Here is a 19,466-nt window from a genome sequence, read left to right on the forward strand (position 1 = left end):
ATCACTTAAAATTTAGGTAGCTACCATGGGTTAGAAATGACACAAGAGACCTTGGCCCATGAAGGTGAGGCTAACACTCAACCCTCTTCAAGTCAGCCATCTTTGTGGAAACTTGGCTGCCTCTTCCCGGGACATGAGGCCTCCACCGTTTTTTAGGGAACACTGAAAATTTATTAATTATTAGCAATCATCGAACGCCTGCTCTTTCCCATAGGCCCTAACCTCCCTGAATGTCAACAGGGCCTATGTGGATCACCACCGTATTTCAGGTCTGACATGTAGTATGCCTTCTATGAACATGGTTAGGGAGTAAGAAAAAGAAAGTAACACTCCCTTCTCATTCTGCCCACGTCCCTGCGTTAGTTGGAGGTCTCTTTCAAGTGCACGTGATAAACATCCAGCTTGAACTGCTTAAAAAAGGCAATAAGGCTTATGGGCCAACAGGTTCATAAAACCCAACCTCAGAAACCAGGCCTAGAGGCAATATTCAGTCACCAAGGGAAGATTTGGATTGACCCCGCATAATCGTGTGTCTGCACCTTGGGCTAATCACTTTGGTTACAAGGATATGATCCCAACACGGCCTAACCTGAGTCCGGTGACCACCTCTGTGGCTGAGGGGGTAGAAAGTACTGTTTCCTGGCCACAGCGTATTAGGAAGCAGGAAGAAGGGTGGGGAGAACAGAGAATACGGAAAACAACGATGCTCACGGATTCTCCTAGTTTCTTTCAGCCATTGTGGACTCTCACCACAGTAGTGTTGGTATGAGCAGCTTTTATTGTATTTTGTTTATGTAAGAGTTAACATGGATTCCTGACAGCTCAAATTACCATTCTTATCACTATTGACTCTTTCCTGAGGAACAAGTATGCCCACAGGCCAATGACAGCATCACAATTTATTTCAAAGAGTGCTACCAATATAACCAGTTTTTACCGACTTGGAAAATAAGGCAAAAGCAAGCAAGCCAGCAAGCAAGAAAGCAAGAAGGAAGGAAGACAGAGGGAGAAAGAAAGAAAGAAAGAAAGAAAGAAAGGGTGCTTCATTGCTCTTATACACGAAAGCACAGAGTGACCAGTAATATCTGATTCTTCTGGAACTCTGCAGCTCCCTGCTGCTTTGCTGTGTGTTTCTCCTGCTGAAGCTGCTCATGTAAATCAACCTTCCTTGTACAGAAATGTGTACAATGGGACAGATTTTTTTTCTTTAAGAGTTAGACTTTCGGCCCACATGTGGCTGCGCACGAAATGTCAATTTTTGTCCCCCTTTTCACTTTGCATGTCGAGTTGGGCCTCTTCTCTGTTTACACAAAGACGGAAGACAAGTTTGAGGAAGGTAAAAGGGTCACTGGGCCCCTTATCCTGGCCGGCTACGGTTTTCTCCTGCCATTTCCTCTCATCCGTCATTGTCCTCCCTAGAAACTCATCCGTATCCCTTGAGATTCAATGATTTTTTTTTTTTTTTCGTAGGTAATGCCCCTTTTAGGGAACCTATTTTAAGATCATTATGTTCTCTGCAAAGCAGTTTTGCCAGAACGTTCCCGTTGATCCCGGTTTTCTGTCTGCTCAGATTCTGTTTTCATTGTTCAGGCCACGCAGGGAGTATTTGCATTCTTTCTGATCGTGGGGAACCGTGCGGTAATCTTACACCATATGTATTTTTATATTGAAAGTCACAAGATCCTTATTTGGCATTCCTTAACCGTGAGCCATCATCCACTTCCCATCCTTCACAGGGGCAACTGGGGCCTGTATGCATCTCCACTAGAGATTTCCCAGAGAAGCCCCGGAATTTGGTTCTCCTATCTCTCATTTTGGCATAGAGGGTTTTGTCGTTGTTGTTGTTGTTGTTGTTGTTGTTGTTTTTAACTATGGCATAAACCCTTTTAATTTCTATTGTCTCCAGCTGTCTGATTCCCAGGTACTTCATGCTCATGACACTGATGTCACAGTTGTTTTAGTGGAAAATAAGCAACGAGCTTTAGGCAATGAAGAAAAGTCCCCGTTAGGAAACAAATCAGAAATAGAAACACTTTTGCCCTCACATTTGCTCTGCTCACTTAATGAAGATGGGATGGGATTCATTGATTCTGGGGACAAAGGATTTTCAGTGCCTTCCATTCCTGTAATGCAGTATTTCCAGAAGATGGGACAGAAGTGTTCCATGGTCAAATAAGTTTGGGAAAGAGCACATCAGAATTCATAGAACACATTAGCGTAATAAAGGCTCTGTTCCGTTGGTTTCACATGAAATAAACCTATTTAACCTTGTTTAATTTAGCATTCCCTAAATGTATTTGAGCTTGAAACACTTGCCACAGTTTACCCAGAGGCAACCTGCAGAACAACATTCCTTTAGCTATCCAATTAGAAGACAAAGAAATACAATCCTATTATCTTAAAACTGATATGCTTTTTGTAGATATTAAAGACATGCATTTAATTTCCTTCCTATATCATTACCTCCCTGCATCTCTCAAAGATCTGAGCCATGAAGTTTATTGGCTCTGAGGCAGAGCTTCAAGAATGGGTTCTTGACATCGTAAATGAGATGGTAAGTTTGGAAGAGGGAAAGGATTTTATTCCTGTAGCTCCAAGTTGACATAAGCTTGGTAGACTGAATCCAGTTTACACAGGGGATGTCTAGGTAGGAAGAGGAAGTGGCGAAGAGAAACCCATTCTTTCTAGAGCCAGCAGGATTCGGGGACAGTGGAGGGTGAGCTGATCAGATCTGTTAGAGAAGAGAGTGTAGAGCTGGGTAAACATAGCGTACTAAGGCCCCCGATTCCTTCCTAAAATACCTGGGGTTCAGCCTATGGTGTGCACAGGCAGAGTATCTGGAATTACTTTTACTGTTCTGCCTGTGGTTTCTCTATGGCATGAGTGACATCCCCAATGTGTTCCCACATCTTTCTGAACCATGACTCAGAACGAGTCTTAAATTTATATGACAGTTTTGGGCTTGAATAAAAAATAGAGCCTTCTATTCGTAGTTGGAGAATCTTGCTAATCTCTAAATGACTTTAATGTCCTGGTCTTCATCTCGCGTACCCTGTCATCTTCACCGTTGTCATTTCCAGAGGCCAGATATAGATTGTTGTGTCTTTACAGTTTCCATACCCTCCTCTGTGTTCTCACGAGGGCTTATAACGACACAGTTTGTCGGATTATAAGTGAATTCATGCTTGTTTTCTCCTGGAGAATGCAAACCCATTGAGAGCTTTGTGTTTGTTACTGTATCCCCACACTCTATGGTGTGGGCGTTTAAAATACGTGTGTTAACTGATTAAACTGGATATCTTATGATTCCTTAAAAGCAGGGGCAAGAGAAATCTACTTTCCATGTTTAGAGGTCTTTATATTTTCCCGTCCCAGCTGGTTTGTCAAGCCTACTAGAAGTCATAGAACTTCTCCCTTCCCTTCACCATCCTTCTGGCTGAAGGGATGCCTGGGTATTTCAGGGAGGGCCTGGGAGAAAAATCAGAAATAAGTTTTCCTTTTGCTCTGACCATGTTGATATATGCCCTGTCTTGGGAGCCTCTAAGGCTCCTGAAGATACAAAACCCTCAGGTTGCAAAATGGTGCTGGATTTTCTCTGGGTCTCACGGCCCTGGAGCCATGCTGAATCCCAGCAGAAACGGGAACAAGGCTCCCACCTTCCTGCGTGTGCTTTTCCCACAAAAGCCATGAGAGACGAGTGTATTGGTAGCTATCCTTATAAAGATTCCTCCTGGATCCCGTTTGGGTGTACGCACCAAAGGGAAGTGTTCTCTCGACTCCCAGCTACAGGCTCTGTGTCTGTGTGCTGTTATTGTACCTGTGGCTCTCCTGCTCCTAATCTCACCATGCTGAATTGTAAGTGCTGGTTGACTTCTCTGTTTCTTCCACGGGCCTGAAAGCTCCATGGAGACAAAGATACTATCTATTTTGCATACTCTTGTATTGTCTTTAGCTACCATTATACCTGGCATATGATAATAGTGGTAATTATAGCCATTGTGATAATAATAATAGACAGACTGAACACTCATGTAGTGCTTTCTCTGAACCAGACATTCTTCTTCTTCTTCTTCTTCTTTTTTTTTTTTTAAGAGTTTATTTTAAAGTAATCTCTACACCCAAGACGGGGCTCAAACCCACAACCCTGAGATCAAGGCTTGCACGTTCCACTGATTGACCCAGCCAGGCACCCCTGACCCAGACACTCTTCTAAGTGCTTTACTATACTAGCTCATTCAGTGCTCACAAAACCCTTTGAAGTAAGTACTATTATCACTTGCATCTTATAGATGGATAAACTGAGGCACAAAGAGGTTCAGTAACTTGTCCAAGGTCACCTAGGAAGCTGGATTTTAAATACAGGAATCTGGCTCCAAAGCTCATGTGCTTAACTATTAGACAACACTCCATGACTCTGCAGTAGACAACGTGATACCATACTCTACATGGTTCCTCTGGGCAATGGGCTCATTCTTAGAAGCAGATAGGGTCAGACGGGGCTAAGAAAGAACTTCTGGGGGGTGCTGAGGGGACTGTCGGCATGATAGGGAGCAGGGAGCCCAAGTTTATGGATGGGACAGGGAATGTGAGCAGGATGTAGAGAAGGGTAATCAAAGAGTGGATGTTTGGAGAACCAGGAGAAGAGGGGGGCCACACGTAGAAGCTGGGGTAAGTGGGAAATTTGACAGAGATACATCAACGGGAACTTTCAGATATATTTCTATGGGAGGCAGTCTCTAGAGTCCTACACCAGCTGTTCTAGAAAACCTCCAGTAAAAATCTACATGATTTTTAAACATGGCTTCCTTTAAGTGAGACACCTTACGAAGACTGGGCTACATGGCATTCCAGAAGTGATTTAGGGTTTGTGAGTAGTTTGTGAGAGCATCGTTGCAGCCTCAACCTCAACCGTGGCTTTGGATCTTTTGGGGAAGAATGAGAAGAAATGACTGTCGCAGTAGCTTGAGACCAGCTGTATCTAGGATTTCTGATCAAGTTCCCTCCTGTTTGGGAGTTTGGGACAAATTAAAAAGACTAGGAAAAAGAAAGAAGGAAAGAAAGGATGAGATGGTGAGTGAGTAAGAATAAGAGAAAGTGAGAGAGGATGTAGAAAAGGCCGCTTCTTTGATTTGTATGCTGTGATTTCTGAAATTGTTCCAGCCTCTACATAAATCTACGGGATTTATGTGCCTTCATTCGTCACACCTTCTTTTGAAATGGAATGTTCTGCCTTGGAACCTTTGAACGTTGACATCCAAATACAATATATTCTTTTAAAATCACCTCTGGATAAAGACAACTCTGTTGAGGTAATTCCCCCAGATTGTAGGTGGAGTCTGTTTGGTCCTCAGATCTTGATGGGAATATGCTGAAAATAGGACCTCTCTTCAGAGAACAGAAGAGTTCTAGTATGATTAGAATCCCAGTTGCAGACACCCTGGGCCAGGAACCAGTGCAGGAGAAAGAAAGAAAGAAAGAAAGAAAGAAAGAAAGAAAGAAAGAAAGAAAGAAAGAAAGAAAGAGAAAGAAAGAAAGAAAGAAAGAAAGAAAGAAAGAAAGAAAGAAAGAAAGAAAGAGAAAGAAGGAAAGAAAGAGTCCCTTGTCTTTGATGAACAACAAGGAGCAGTGCCATCTAGTGGCAGCTCATGTTTATCTTGGAGTGGGCTTGACCATGACCCTGCAAAAGCTCTTTCCTTGCTCCTTATCAAACTGGGAAACACCTTTCTGGTGGCCACAGGACCTGAAATCAAACAGCAGCCCTTGAGTGAAGACACAAGTGTGTCAAAGCTGCTGCCGATCGGAGGCTGAATCCAGGGCACGTTTTGTTTTGTTTTTGTTTTTTGGGTGTTTCCTTTTGTGCTTGTTGTTGACTTTTGAATGCCGGGAAGTCTACACAAACAACGGAGAACAAAGGTTGTATTCCCAGGAAGGGACAGAAGGGAAGGGCAGTACTGTGATCCTCGTCAGGATTCACACTACAGACACGTCATCTTATCTGACCCTCATATTCTCCCTGTTCTGCTAATGAACCAAGGTGCAAAGAGGTCAAGTCCAAAGTCAAACTGGCAGAAGCAGCAGAGGGGTGGAATTTGAATCCAGGTGCTGTTTAGCGAAGCTTTCTCTCTGATTCAGCATCTGTGGAAATTCTCCTCTGCTAGTTGCTGCCTGGAAGGCCCACATTTCCAGGCCCTGCCACAGACCCTCCACCTTTTAGGGTGATGTGACTGGGATAAGAACATGTCAGAGGAGATCGGGCCACTGGAAGGACCTAGCAGCTGAGCTGTAGGAGGAGAAAAAGCCCACACATCATCTCTCAAAACTCAGATCCTTGGGTGAAGTTGCTGGTGGGTAAGTGTTCTCTTTCTGCAAAGTCACCACCGGCTGCTACGTTTGGGGACAAGACTGATCCAATGAGTTGAGCCTCAAGACCTCCCACCTACCCCCACAATGATGCAGAAGGCAATAGCTCTCCCTGGAAGGGATTCCATCCATGGTTGTAATAAATCATTTCCCATGCAGGAGTGTGGTTTTATTGAAAAAAAAAGAAACCGAAACTGCATTTTTTTTTTATATAATTAGGGAATAGACAGATGTTGATTTTTAAATACTATTCATTTTACTACAAATTCACCTCAGGCTCTTCAATTTGATTGGAAAAATAAATGTGAATTTCTTCTATTTATGAAAGATCGCTGAAATATAAACATAGAAAATATTGGAACATAAATTCTCTTCAATTCCACAGATTAATGGTGGAGATGAAAACGATACTCTGCCTTACTATACTGGACAGAGAAAGCAAGAGACAATTACCTAAAGCCCTAGCTTCTGGTAATGAAGCAAGCGTATCTAGGCCTGAATTTTTTTGTTGTTTATTTATTTTTGAGAGAGAAAGAGAAACACACACGTGCACGAGCAGGGGAGGGGCAGAGAGAGGGAGGTGAGGATGGGAAGCTGGCCCTGAGCTGACAGCAAAGAGCCTGATACAGGGCTCGAACTCACGAACTATGAGATGATGCCCTGAGCCGAAGTCGGACACTTAACCGACTGAGCCACCCAAGAGCCCCTAGTTCTGAATTTTAATTTAGTTACTCAATTACAGTTACATAGGTACAATTTTTTTGTTTGAGCAAACTCTAATAGACCACTATAGCCACACCAACGTGAGTGACAAAGTAATAAGTCATACAGAGAATGAAGACTTCCTCTGGCTATTTTTGTTGACTCCCAAGATGAGAAGAGAAAGAAGGTTTCTTGAATTTTCAGTTGGTAACTGACCTTATAATCTGTAGAAACAAATTTAGGGGGTAACGATGTCATTGATTGGTGAAAACCATTGCTGACAAAGCCCTGCGCTCAACACGGATTCTGTTAGTATTCTAATATCTCATCATTAATGTTAAAAAAAATTGTTAAGGAATCCAGTTGCGAGTGGCTTATCTTTGTCCCGAAATGCTTTATAGCTGACATGGTGGAGAGACAACTTTTGAAAGGTTATATCAGAGTCACCTAATGCTCACCAGCAAGTATTGCCTTTGGTATAAAATGTAGACAATGTGAGCATGGAAACAATAATGGAGTCTGTGGACATCTTTGTAAAATGCTTTTTAAAAGGTGAAAAGCAGGGGCACCTGAATGGCTCAGTCAGTTAAGCATCTGGCTTCCCCTCAAATTATGATCTCACGGTTCATGGGTTCAAGCCCCACATCGGGCTCTGTGCTGACAGCTCAGAGCCTGGAGCCTGCTTTGGATTCTGTGTCTCCGTCTCTCTCCACCCCTCCCCAACTTGCCCTCTGTCTCTCTCTCTCCCTCTCTCAAAAATAAATAAAACATTTTTAAAAAGTTAAAAGAAGTTATTGTCTCAGAGTTAATGTAACTAAACATTAGAATTAATTGCCTCTGACAATTCAGGCTTTAGCACTTCTGCAAACCAACTTGATACAGAGTTAGTTTTAGAACAAAAGCCCCAAATAGTTAAGCATCAGTAAGAAAAACAGATAAGAAACCCAGTGTCAATAAACTCTTTGTTGATGAAAACGACCCTTGATTTTTAGGACCCACGGTCATGGTAACCATGTGAAAAGGGAGTGAACCAGGATGGCAAACTTAGATGGGATATGGTCACTCCATAGATGTGACTTGTGCCACCTCTGGTTTAGAATCCACTCTGTCATTTTTTGAAACTTCTGAAACCTATGGTGAGGGGCCCTTTTTCTGATGGAAATCTCCTTCTAGAACTTCTACCAATGGACACAGGATGGGGGATGAAGGCACCATGCAGCCTTGGAATAGGAAGAATAAACCCTATCTGTTGTATCCTTCTTAGGTGCCAATGTTGCCGTTCTGTTATGAACCTCTGTACTGTTTTTTTTGTGGGGTTCTTTGTACATTATTCTTCTCATTCTTGCATTAACCTCCCCCCTCCCTGCTTTTTTAATTCTGAGAGCTTAGGTAACTTGCCCACGTTCAGGTGGATTTCTGTTGGCAAAGTCATCGAGAGCAGAAGCCCCCTTTCTGGCAGAGACAGAAGAGAGAGGACATGAAGTGCTCTTTGTTCAAGCAGGTGCTCTGTGTCCCTAAGCTCCAAGTTGGGTCCAGACTGTCATATTCCAACCACTGTCCCCAACCCCGACTGTTTTTTTTTTTTTGTTTTTTTTTTATCTTTCACAAAGCAGTAAAGATGTTAATAGTTTGGGAACTGAACACATGAGTTTGTGGAAGTAGACAGCCACCAAATGGTATACTCCAGTAATGCAATGAAAAAAAACTTTTCAGGGAGGTAACCCAGGTGGCTTCTGGGCCGCCAATTCTCTCGCTTTGGGACTGACCTCAAGACAAGGGAAGGGCTCTCCGGGCTCCATCCCCACGGACATAGCTGATTGGTCCAGTGTTGGACATCTGACCCAAGCAAAGCCAATCAAATCCTTCTCTAAGATTTTTGGAACAGTGGCAAAAGGGCTGTCTTGCAGGCAAAGACGCTGTAAGATAGAAAGAGCAGGAATTGCTGCTGGCTGCCATGTTTCCAGCCATGTAATAGTTTGAGAAGATAAAGGCAAAATTTGGGAAGAAATGTGGGATGAGACGGAGTGTGTCCCAGTCATTTTTCAATAACGTGATTTCGATTATTCTGAAGCTCCCTCGTATCCATGCCTGGGTACGTCTCTTTCTTTCAATCTGTACTTGTTGGGTGTCTGTCACTTGCAACCACTGAGTTCTGACCGACACAATCTCCTTCCAATGATTGCTTTCTTGGTCTCCTGATAAAACGCCTATAACCTTGTACTGGCTTATTCCGTAGGCTGTTTTCGACTAAAGACCAATTGCAATTCGTCTGTCTTCTTAGAAGCATTATTCGTGCCAGCCAGCTGAGAAGGCCTTGCAGACTTGAGGCAGAGCCCAGGCTAGGCCCTCTGGGGAGGGGAGGCAGGACTTGGGAGGAATAGGGGAGGGGGGTGGGAGATTAGGGAATAAGTCGCAGGAAGAAGACACCTCAGAGTAGAAAACAGTCTTGCAAGCGAGTCTGGGAGGAAACAAAAAACACATTTGTCTCGCTGCATGATATTCTGAGGCCCACCTTTTTGAACACGTAATCAAACAGAAATTGCTCTTGTTCGGAAGCGGGGGTGATTTTTATTGCAATTTTTTAGAATATCATTTGTAAGGAATCGCTGACTCTGAAAGAACTCAAGAGATTCTGTGCCTCCCCTCAGCACCTATTTTCATTCAAATTTTTCTTAGTACCATATAAATAACAAACATGAGTTTTGCTAAGCCAGTGGCGAAACAGGGGTGAGAGCCATTAGAAAGCGCCTTCGAGTGATCCCTTATTTAAAACATGGCGGGTTATAATTTTAGAGCAGTAAACCTCATTATAACATACTTATATTTGACATTTTTAGGCTGTATTGTTCGTGTTTTTAAGTCCTGGAGAAAGGCCCATTAAAGCCGTGTTACTCACATTAATTCAACGTTTAGCCGTTTATAATACAAACCCCAGTCTTTTGGAAAATGTCATTTAAAAAGTTTCACCATATATGGACATTATTTATTGCTTGAGCCCCATTGTCTACTTATAATATGCCCTTTATCAGACCCAAATGCCCACTTCAGAGAATTTCGTTTTGAACAACTGGCTTCTTACATTATCCAATGATGCAGGAAAGTTAAATTACAGCCAGTTCATATCATAGAAACAAAATGTTTCCTGCAATTACAGATAAGGGACAGTTCATTTTCTCTCTGTCATCCTGAAAAAAAACCTCCTGACAACAATTCATGCCTGGTTAAACAGGATTTCCACATCTACTGCTGACATCTTTCCAAATAATTCAGGCTTGTTATTACCATACAGTCCTGGCAAGGCTCAAAAGCAAGCAGACTTGACGAGTCTGCTCAAAGCAGAGCTTAAGTAGTTGTAATTAATAATAATTACATGCCCACTACACTCCAGTTTTATCATATTATCCGTCAGTGCAAATAAAAAAAACCACACACAACACGCTTGAAACAGGATTAGTGCATTAATAAAGCCACCCCGCGTACGCCCTCTCTCTAAAGTTTAAAATGTTTGCAGTGGTTTCTGTTTTATGGATTTCCATCATTCTGTGTCTGGTTGCAAAATGTTAGCCGGATGCGGGACAACCCCGGGGCCAGGGCTGTTCTCCTTCAAAAGCCTTCACCCCTCCTGCCGTGACTCGGATTCGAACCGAGGTTGCTGCGGCCACAACGCAGAGTACTAACCACTATACGATCACGGCGAGCTACAGGAGAGCTGAGTACTCAGCCTCCTTCAAGAGCTACTGCACTATTAAAATTTGTGGAAACACTGCCATCTATTGCCGAAATATGCACATTTTCTTAACGCTGGGAAAGGGGAGCCGTGTCTCTGTAATCTGTCATGAGGTAGAGGAGTGGTAACAGAGTGCCAGAACATGCAACCAACATTGGGAAAATTGTAGAAGGTGAGATTCACCGTCCTGCTGAAAATAACAGGACTGAGAGAAGCCGGTCTGTTGGATCACCCTTTCTACTTTTAACCAATAATGGATATGGATTTCTCACCCCCAACTGCCACCCCACCAATCATGTCGCCCCAAGTGGCATACGAATCAGAGCCTCTTTTGTGGTTTCTTCACCACCAGTCTGAAAGCCATGTGCTTGGGCAGCACAGTCGTAAAAAATACGGCACCAACAAAATGGTCCGGGGACTGGGGACAATCAGAAATACTTGTTTTTCCTATTAGAGGAAGCCAGGATGACTATACTTCGACTGATCAATGTCAAACTCATTGATCCCTAAAAGCTAATTTTCCCCCTGAGTATAGAGGTTTTAAACCTCCAGTAATCTGAAGGAAAATAATGCTTAGCAATTTACCACACAAAGAAACTGGAGTGTTCCATGCTAAGTAAGTTTCAAGGGGAAATTTTTTATAAATTTCCTTATTATAATAATTCAAGGAGTCTGCACAAGATATTTCAAGGGCTGAAAACCTTAAAAGAAGGCACACAGAGAAACCTATTTCTAATCGCTGGATTATTAGCAGGGTGTCCCCTTGAAGCCCTCTAAACAGAGAGGACCCCGGGTGCAGTGGGGGCTAGCTGGCACGGTGTACGGGTTACAAGAACCTCACTCATCTGCTGAGTGGGTGCGAAAGTTCCCGTGATTCTGGAGGGAGGGTATTTCTGAAGAGGAAAGCTTGAGAGGCACATGGTCACTAGCCCCTCCCCTCTGATCATCTCTAGCCCCTTCCGTCTTCTTTCGAATTCTCCCAAAACCATTTTCCTTCCATGCTCCCATGGAAGAGTACCTTCCAAGTTCCTGAGCCCCACCCATCTGTGGAGGACCCAAGGCCAAGTGCTCTCTGGCCATGCCAGGAGCAGGTGGGTGAACCTGGCAAGAGGTCACTCATGGCAAGGAGGGCGGGGGGCAAAGCAAATCTCCTGGTTGGCAAAGAGCAGTTTCCCAAAGTATCATCAGGTGTTTACCACACTTAACAATTTTTGCTATGTACCAGGTAAGCAATAAGGGAGGTGTTTTGAAGAAATCAACTCACAGGGTACAAACTGTAGAAGCTGATTGTCCAGATTCTAATTGTGGCTCTGTCCCTTACTAATTGAGGACCCGAGGCTGCTTATCTGACCTCTGTGTCTCAATTTTCTCCTCTGGAAAATGGAGTTAATAATAGTACCTATTTCACAGGATTGTCATGAGGATTAAATAGGTTATTACGTGCCAAAGAAACTTAACATAAGGCTGTCAGCACTCTAGAAGTCTTAGTTATATTATTATTTAAATAAAAATTTGGGGGGAGGAAAATTTTTAACATTCCATGTATTCAAAATACACAGTATCACATTCCATAAATAGAGGTCACTGTGAAATAAAATGTAAAGATGAAACAGTAGAATTAAAAGTCTAGCCAGGTAACTCTGAGCGCTGAGCCCCAGCTCTGTTCCCTGTTAAAAAGGAAGGCGAGTCACAGAGCAGAGTTGTTGAAAACACGGCGACCTCTGGTTGACGCTTCTCCTCATCTGAACGACTAGAAGTGATTTGAAAAGGGAATAACGTTCCCGTCATAGTATAGTATTCAAGGCTTATGAAGTGCCACAGTCGACACACCCCCTTAAACTACTCCCCCTCCCCCCACACTGTATCTGTCAGACTAGGTTATGCTATGTGACAACAACCACATCTCAGTGGCTTAAATTAGGAAGGTTTTCCCCTTGCTTGTACTCTGTTCACTGCAGGGCCCTGTTCTGTGTCTCCTCACTCTGGGACCCAGGCTAAGGGAACAACTCCTACCCTGATCACAGCTTAACTGCTTTGCAAACGGCAGGAGAGCTCTAGACCGTCTGGAACGGGCTGCTGAAAGCTCTTCTCGCAGCTCATTGGCTGGAACTGGTCACACGGTTCCTTCCCCTCCGCTACAAAAGGGCTGCTCCTGTAGTTGATGATGTCAGTTACCTTGTGGATAGACTCTGCGATGTTTGTGCCTATTTTTAAAAAAAGTTTCTTTACTTATTTTGAGAGAGAGAGCCAGTGCTGGGGAGAGGGAGCCCAGGAGGAGCATAGAGAGGGGGAGAGAGAGAATCCCAAGCAGGCCCCGTGCTGTCAGCGCAGAGCCCAACGCGGGGCTCAAACTGTGAGATCGCGACCTGAACCTGCCGCTTAACCAACGGAGCCACTGGGGTGCCCCCAAATATTCGTGCCCATTGAAGTGGGTGGGCTTTGGAACAACTACCAGGATTTTCTCCTGCCCATTCGCTGTCTTCTAGGGGATAAATTTCGTCCACCAATACCTACAACCCAGTTTAAAGGGGAAGACTGATTGAATCAAAATATGGTTTCTGATGTCCTTTACAACTTCTTTGCAACGTACCATCTGATTTTTTTTTTTCTGACCTTACTATGTCAACACCAATGTTATCACTCTGCCACGAATATATCATTCACAAATACGTGTTGGAGATTTACTGTAGTCCAGTCGTTGTTCTGGATCTTTAGTATTCAGCACAGAACAAGAGAGGCACGTATCATGACTTCATGGAATTTATAGTCTAGAGAGAGACAGAGAGACACAGAGAGAGAGAGAGAGAGAGAGAGAGAGAGATGAATAACAGATGAATAAACGGAATATATGAGTTGGTGTCATGGAAAATACATATATACACGTATTGCTTAAAGATTCTGATGAAGTACAGAAAGGCAGGGAAGGCATGGTACTTCTTGGGGAGAGAAAGAAAGAGAGAGATGGTGAGGGAGAGAGAGAGATAGGGACAGGGAGAGAGAAAGACAGAGAGAGAGAAGAAGCAGCTTGCTTGGTCTGAATTCAATTCCTTTCTCCAACCCTTTTACCTGCCAGACCCTAGACGTCTCTGGGTCTCTATTTCCTCATCAGTAAGGTAGGAGAAACTGGACTAGATTCCTCACATTTCTGATGTGCCAGACATTTAATTTACAGACACGTTGTGAATAAATTCACGAACAAGAGACACATGTAAACATTTTGAAGGAAGAAAAAGCCAATCACAAGCGAGTCCTATGGCTAGTATAGCTGTCCTTTTTGTTTTCCCTAAGTTCATAGAAGCCGTCCTCTGTGTCACCTTCTAAATATTGTCAGCTTTGTTTCCCTGCCTGTGGCAACATATTTTGGACACACAGGGATTGGTCTCTTGATTTAAGTTGGGTATAAAGAGGAATGTCTTGCCTGTGAGGGGCATTTAGCTACAGGATTCATTTTCAAAAGAGATTGTGGACTTCTCTTTTCAGGAAGCCTTTATTTCTATAAGATTGCTGCCCACCAACATCTCATTGTTAGAAATGAGGGAGCATCAGCCTCCCTGCCTCTCCTTCTGCGGCCCGGCTACGAGATTCTCCTCCTGATGGAGTCATTACTTTCCCAGATCTTTCATGGTGGATTCTAACAGGGGAGCAGGGGCTGACGAGCAGACCCCGGGAGCGGTCGAGGCCCCCACTGCCCCAGCTGAGTCCTGCCTCCAGTGTCGCCCCTCCTAACTCTTTTCCCAGACCAAGCTCTGTGTTCTCCGCCTCATCCCTCTTCTCAGCTTGCCTCCTGCCTCACTGGGGGTAGGGAAATGACAGTCAGATCCGTCACTGGGCTGAAGGCCAAGAGCGGCAATCCGCTGGGTTGGGGCTGGCCCAGTGCCCAGTTTTCAGACAAAGACAGGTTGGGAACCCCCCCTGCAAAGAAGGCTCCTCTGTCCCCTCCTCCCAGAGTCCTGTTTCCAGTTGGGGCCCAGCCAGCTCTGACCTTATAGGGACCTTAAAACCATTTATTTCTTGGGATCTTGCTAGAACCCCATCCCCATCCTAGTAAGCTGTGTGTGTGTGTGTGTGTGTGTGAGAGAGAGAGAGAGAGAGAGAGAGAGGGAGAGAATCAGAGAGAAAGAGAGAGAGAGACAGAAAGAAAGAGAGGGAGAGGAAATAGGGAAGGAAGAAAAGCTGGACCAATCTAGTACATTCAGGGGAATTCGGTACATGCCAGGGAATGAAGGATTGTTCATGTCTGCCCTTGGAAATAGTTTGGGGGGAAAAATAAGATAGCTGAAAACAGGGGAAGTCCAAGTAAATGGTAGCTGCCGATTGCAGATCTCAAACTCTTCAGCCACATGACCTTTACCATAAAGAACGCTAAGAGCTAAATGTTCTTTGACTTCACCCCTTGCGTGTTTCCTGCATGTATCGGAAAAATCTTTGATTCTAAGAAATCTGAAAACACTAGAGAAAACGCATTATTTTCAGAATGCTTGTAACCGCAACATGTTTTAACAGTTTACATTTTCAAGAGTAAACTGCCTGGGGTGCTTTTTCCCCCTTGCTTATTAATGAATTCTATTTAACCAAGTCAGAAATCTTGCTGTGGGGGAAAGCTGGAATGGTGGGGGCGGGGGTGGGGGGAAGGGGTGTTGGTTGTTGGTTTAATTTTAATTTTTTTTGCCTGAAGGCACCATTAGAAAACTCCAGATGCAAAGCTTTCTAATAGAATTCCTCATCTGACACAGCCCTCCGGAATACGTAGGCCTAACCTTTACGATCTGGCGGGCCAGACCTCTATTTGGAAACCTTACGAGGGGGGCTGATCCATTAATGATAATGTGCAATAACTCGGAGTCCCAGAACAGCTGAAGGCCTGGGGCGGCGGCGAATTACCGCTCTGCATCTAGGAAAGGTGGTGGCAACCGGGACCCCCTGAGGAAGGGGGGTGGAGAGCAGGATCATCGAATAGTGGAGAGCCAGGGAATGCCCCATGACCACACTTTCTCTTCCCATTACATCAGGAAGCTGAGGTTTTAGGAAAGAGAAGTGTTGGCAGGTCTGAGACCAGTTAGCGTTTTGGATTTACGGCCGCGAGGGTTCTAACCAATCACTGCGGAGCTACTTTTCTTAAAGAAGTTTCTGCATAGGCTCCTGGAAGTTCGGGGACTGATAGCCTTGGACAAATGACTTAATCTGTCTGCCTAAGTTTCCCTCGTAAAAGGGGATGATGATAAGAACAATGTCTACTTTATAGAATTGTTCTGAGGGTTAAAAGAACAAGCACTTTAAAAGAGTGCCCAGGAGGTAGTAAGTGCTTAATAAAATACTAGCACTAGTTTGGTCAAACCAGACATGGGGGAACACTTCTCTGAGCTTCTGGCCAGGATAAAGAGGTGCCAGAAGAGGAAGCATGCGCGCCAGGACCCAAAGGGGGTCTGAGGTTCACGACGGGACTCTGTTTATGACAACAAGCGGCACCGGGGCTAGGGGGCCACAGCTGGATGCCAGAGGGAAGAACACCTCAGAGTCTGGACAGGTGGCTCCAAGCCCAGAGCGAGGGACATGCCTAGGACACAGGGTAAGTGTAAGTGGAGAGGCACAAACACAGCATAAGAATCAAGAAGGCCCACAGCGGAGACTATTTGCCCCGGTTGCAAGTTGTCATGTTGTCCCTTCTGCCCTAAAGGGGCCAATATTGGAGCCAATTTAGTCAGAAGGTAAGTGTGGGCATGGGAGCAGAAGGGCTTTGGGATGGGAGCTGGAGGGAGCAGATGTGGTTGAGACAGATAGGAACCAGGAGTCATCCCTCCAAGCCCTTCTGTATGGAATGATCCAGGTACTTGGCTCACCAGTTGGCCCTACTCTCTATCTAGATCTGTGTCTTGAAGCGGTGACGACAAATTTGCTCTTCAAGTGACTGAACTCTTACACGTATGAGGTACCTGGCCCAAGTTGGGGTGGGGTTGGGGGAAATCCATGACCACAGATGTCTGCAAACGAGTGGACTCTCTCTTACTTACCTGTCTACCTCCCGCACCCTTAACCTTGTGCCTGGCACAGAACACAGGCCGACTAGATTAAAAAATTAATTTGGCCCGCGTGTGGATCGCAACTCCAAAGCTTAGTCTCATTCTGGAGCTTCAGAATGAGCTGCTAAATATTTTTAGAGCTCTTCATCTTATCTTTAGGCATTTTGTTTTATTGGTGAGTTTAATTTTGCTTTTCCTGAGACACATCTCACAGGTACACTTCTGCCGAATTTGCCTCGGGTCTATGTCTAGTTCTGACCTTCGTGAATGGCAGTAACCAGTTGGGACCATCATCTCTCCTGACTGAAGTGGGGCCATGAAATATACAAGCACATCACAGATCAGGAAGGGACCGCTGGTCGCCAGATCAGACCTCAACAGTATGAAAAATAACAATACTTGGGAATACTATTAGCATCCCCTGCTAACAATTCTTCGGTCACTTGAGAGAGAGAAAGAGAACCCAGGGAATTGAACGGCCTGATGCAACGAGCACTACATCACCTGTTCGTGTTTGGTTCTGCTTTATTCGTGATGAAGTTTGTAATTTGAGGACATTTGATTTTTTTTTTCTGAATGTTTTTCAATTTGCCTCAATGACTTTAAAAAGAATAATAAGTCTACTCCTTATCTACTACATTAAGGCCTTAAGGCAAAATGTGAAATATTCAGAATGGTTTGAAAGGTGATGCATAGAACATACAACCACAATTATTCTTACTGTATTATCATCATTCTTTTTTTTTTTAATGTTTATTTATGTTTGAGAGAGAGAGAGAGAGGGAGAGAGAGAGAGAGCATGAGCAGGGCAGGGGAAGATAGACAGGGAGACACAGAATCCAAAGCAGGCTCCAGGGTCTGAGCTGTCAGCAAAGAGCCCGATGCGGGGCTCGAACTCACCAGCCATGAGATCATGACCTGAGTCGAAGTGGGGCATTTAACCGACTCAGCCACCCAGGTGCCGCCATTATCATCATTCTGATAGCCACCACTAATGTAGAACGTAGATATTAAGTTTACAAGATGGAGCCAGATTCTACCCTAGGTAACCCTAGAACCATAAAGATCTGTTGGATGAAAAACCTGCCCCCCTGACAGCTTTCCCTTAATTATCATCAATTCCTTGAGTAGGCTGAAAAAGAGAGGGGGAGAAGGAGGGAGAGAGACAGAGAGAGAGAGAGAGAGAGAGAGAGAGGGAGAGAAGGAAAAACCCACCTAACTGAATGTAGGATAAACTATTCATTAGCAAGCTAAATAGTTACGACATTTAATAACCTATCGTGCCTCATGGAAAACCAAGGCATTGCCAAAAGTAATTGAAGTTTGTGATTCTCCAAACTGTTATTTAAAGCAGGGTTTGGCAAGGCTCAGTGGGTCTGCACCAATTTTAATTGCATTTTTAAAATGCAGGATGGTGATTGCATTCCTTTACTTGTGACTTGTGTCGTGAAATCCCTTTATGGTGAACTTGCTTCTAGTGAAACCTTATGCAGTGATTTTAAAGTTCAAAGCATGTGGGCGCCATCTATATCAAAAGCCATGCTTTACTTTCTGCCCTTTTAACGGATTCATTCCCAGGTACGTATAACCCCCAACTCTTTCTCTTTCTGTTTGCCTGACATCTGAGGACGTGGCTCGAATCCTCATCACTACCACAAAGAGCTTCTTAGGGGATTAAGGTGGACTTGACCTAGGGAGAGGACCTTCACCAGTGACGACTGGATGGGCCCTGGAAGCAATGTTTGCCCGCAGAATAAGCAGCAGCTGCCTTGTGTCCTTCGCCCCTAGACGGCTAGAGACCATTAAATATACACAATGTATTCAGCATAGATCTTTTGCACAGTACGTTCACTGCACAACTATAGTTGCACAGGCAACTATGATGGTATCATTACTCATCATTACTGCGGGGCTTCTCCACTCCCTTGTTACTTTGCATGGGTCATTTTGTAAAAGGGCTGTTTGTTGAGCACATAGTAACGCAGCAGGCACCGTGCTAAGCGTTTCACAGGAATTCGTCCATTTAATCCTCAGGGAGAACCTTAGGTGCTACTAATTTTCCCCATTGAACCAAGGTGCAGCGTTGGTTAAGGAATTTGCTCAGGACCGCACAGCCTGAGCCACCAGATCTGGGATTTGCACCTATGCGACCGACTCTGGATCCCCCCTGTTCTACCAGCGCCCTCCGCTACTCTACGGCTCAGGCAGGGCTGTGTCCCATGGGATGACATTTCCTGACTTTCTCCTCGCTGAAATTCCTGTGCCTCATCACAGAGACACCTGGATATCTGATCGTGTTGGCTTCCTACTCTGAAAAAGGGGTCACTGATCATGCCTTCCACAGGAGGGTGTGAGGATTCAGTAAGAATGAGCAAAACATGCCCTTGGGACGATATCAGGCGATACACAACCGTGCGGCAGCTTCCCAGGGCCTCTGTAATCAGGGTCCTGCAAACTAGGCAGCTTAAACAGCCGGCACTGATCCCACAGCTCTGGAGGCTCCAAGGTGACAGCGAGGCTGGGTCCTTCTGAGGCATGGGAGGGAGCATCTATCTGTCCCATGCCTCTCCTCTAGCTCCCCCTGCTTTGCTGGCAATCTGTGTCGTTCCTCGGCTGGTAGACGCCTCACCCAGACTTCTGCCTTCGTCTTGACTGGCATT

At 44.6% G+C, this 19,466-nt stretch overlaps 1 protein-coding gene and 1 non-coding gene across 6 annotated transcripts in view; both read right to left on the minus strand.

Annotated features, from left to right (window-relative positions):
* NFIB (nuclear factor I B) overlaps positions 1–19,466 on the minus strand; it is a 455,619-nt gene that overhangs the window by 344,789 nt on the left and 91,364 nt on the right. The gene's annotated exons all lie outside the window — the stretch shown is intronic.
* TRNAH-GUG (transfer RNA histidin (anticodon GUG)) lies at positions 10,686–10,757 on the minus strand. Its single transcript has one exon. It is a non-coding gene; the product is annotated as a tRNA-His (tRNA).

This window comes from Puma concolor, chromosome D4 (assembly GCF_028749965.1).
Source record: "Puma concolor isolate L17-30 chromosome D4, mPumCon1.1.hap2, whole genome shotgun sequence".
NCBI lineage: Eukaryota > Metazoa > Chordata > Mammalia > Carnivora > Felidae > Puma > Puma concolor.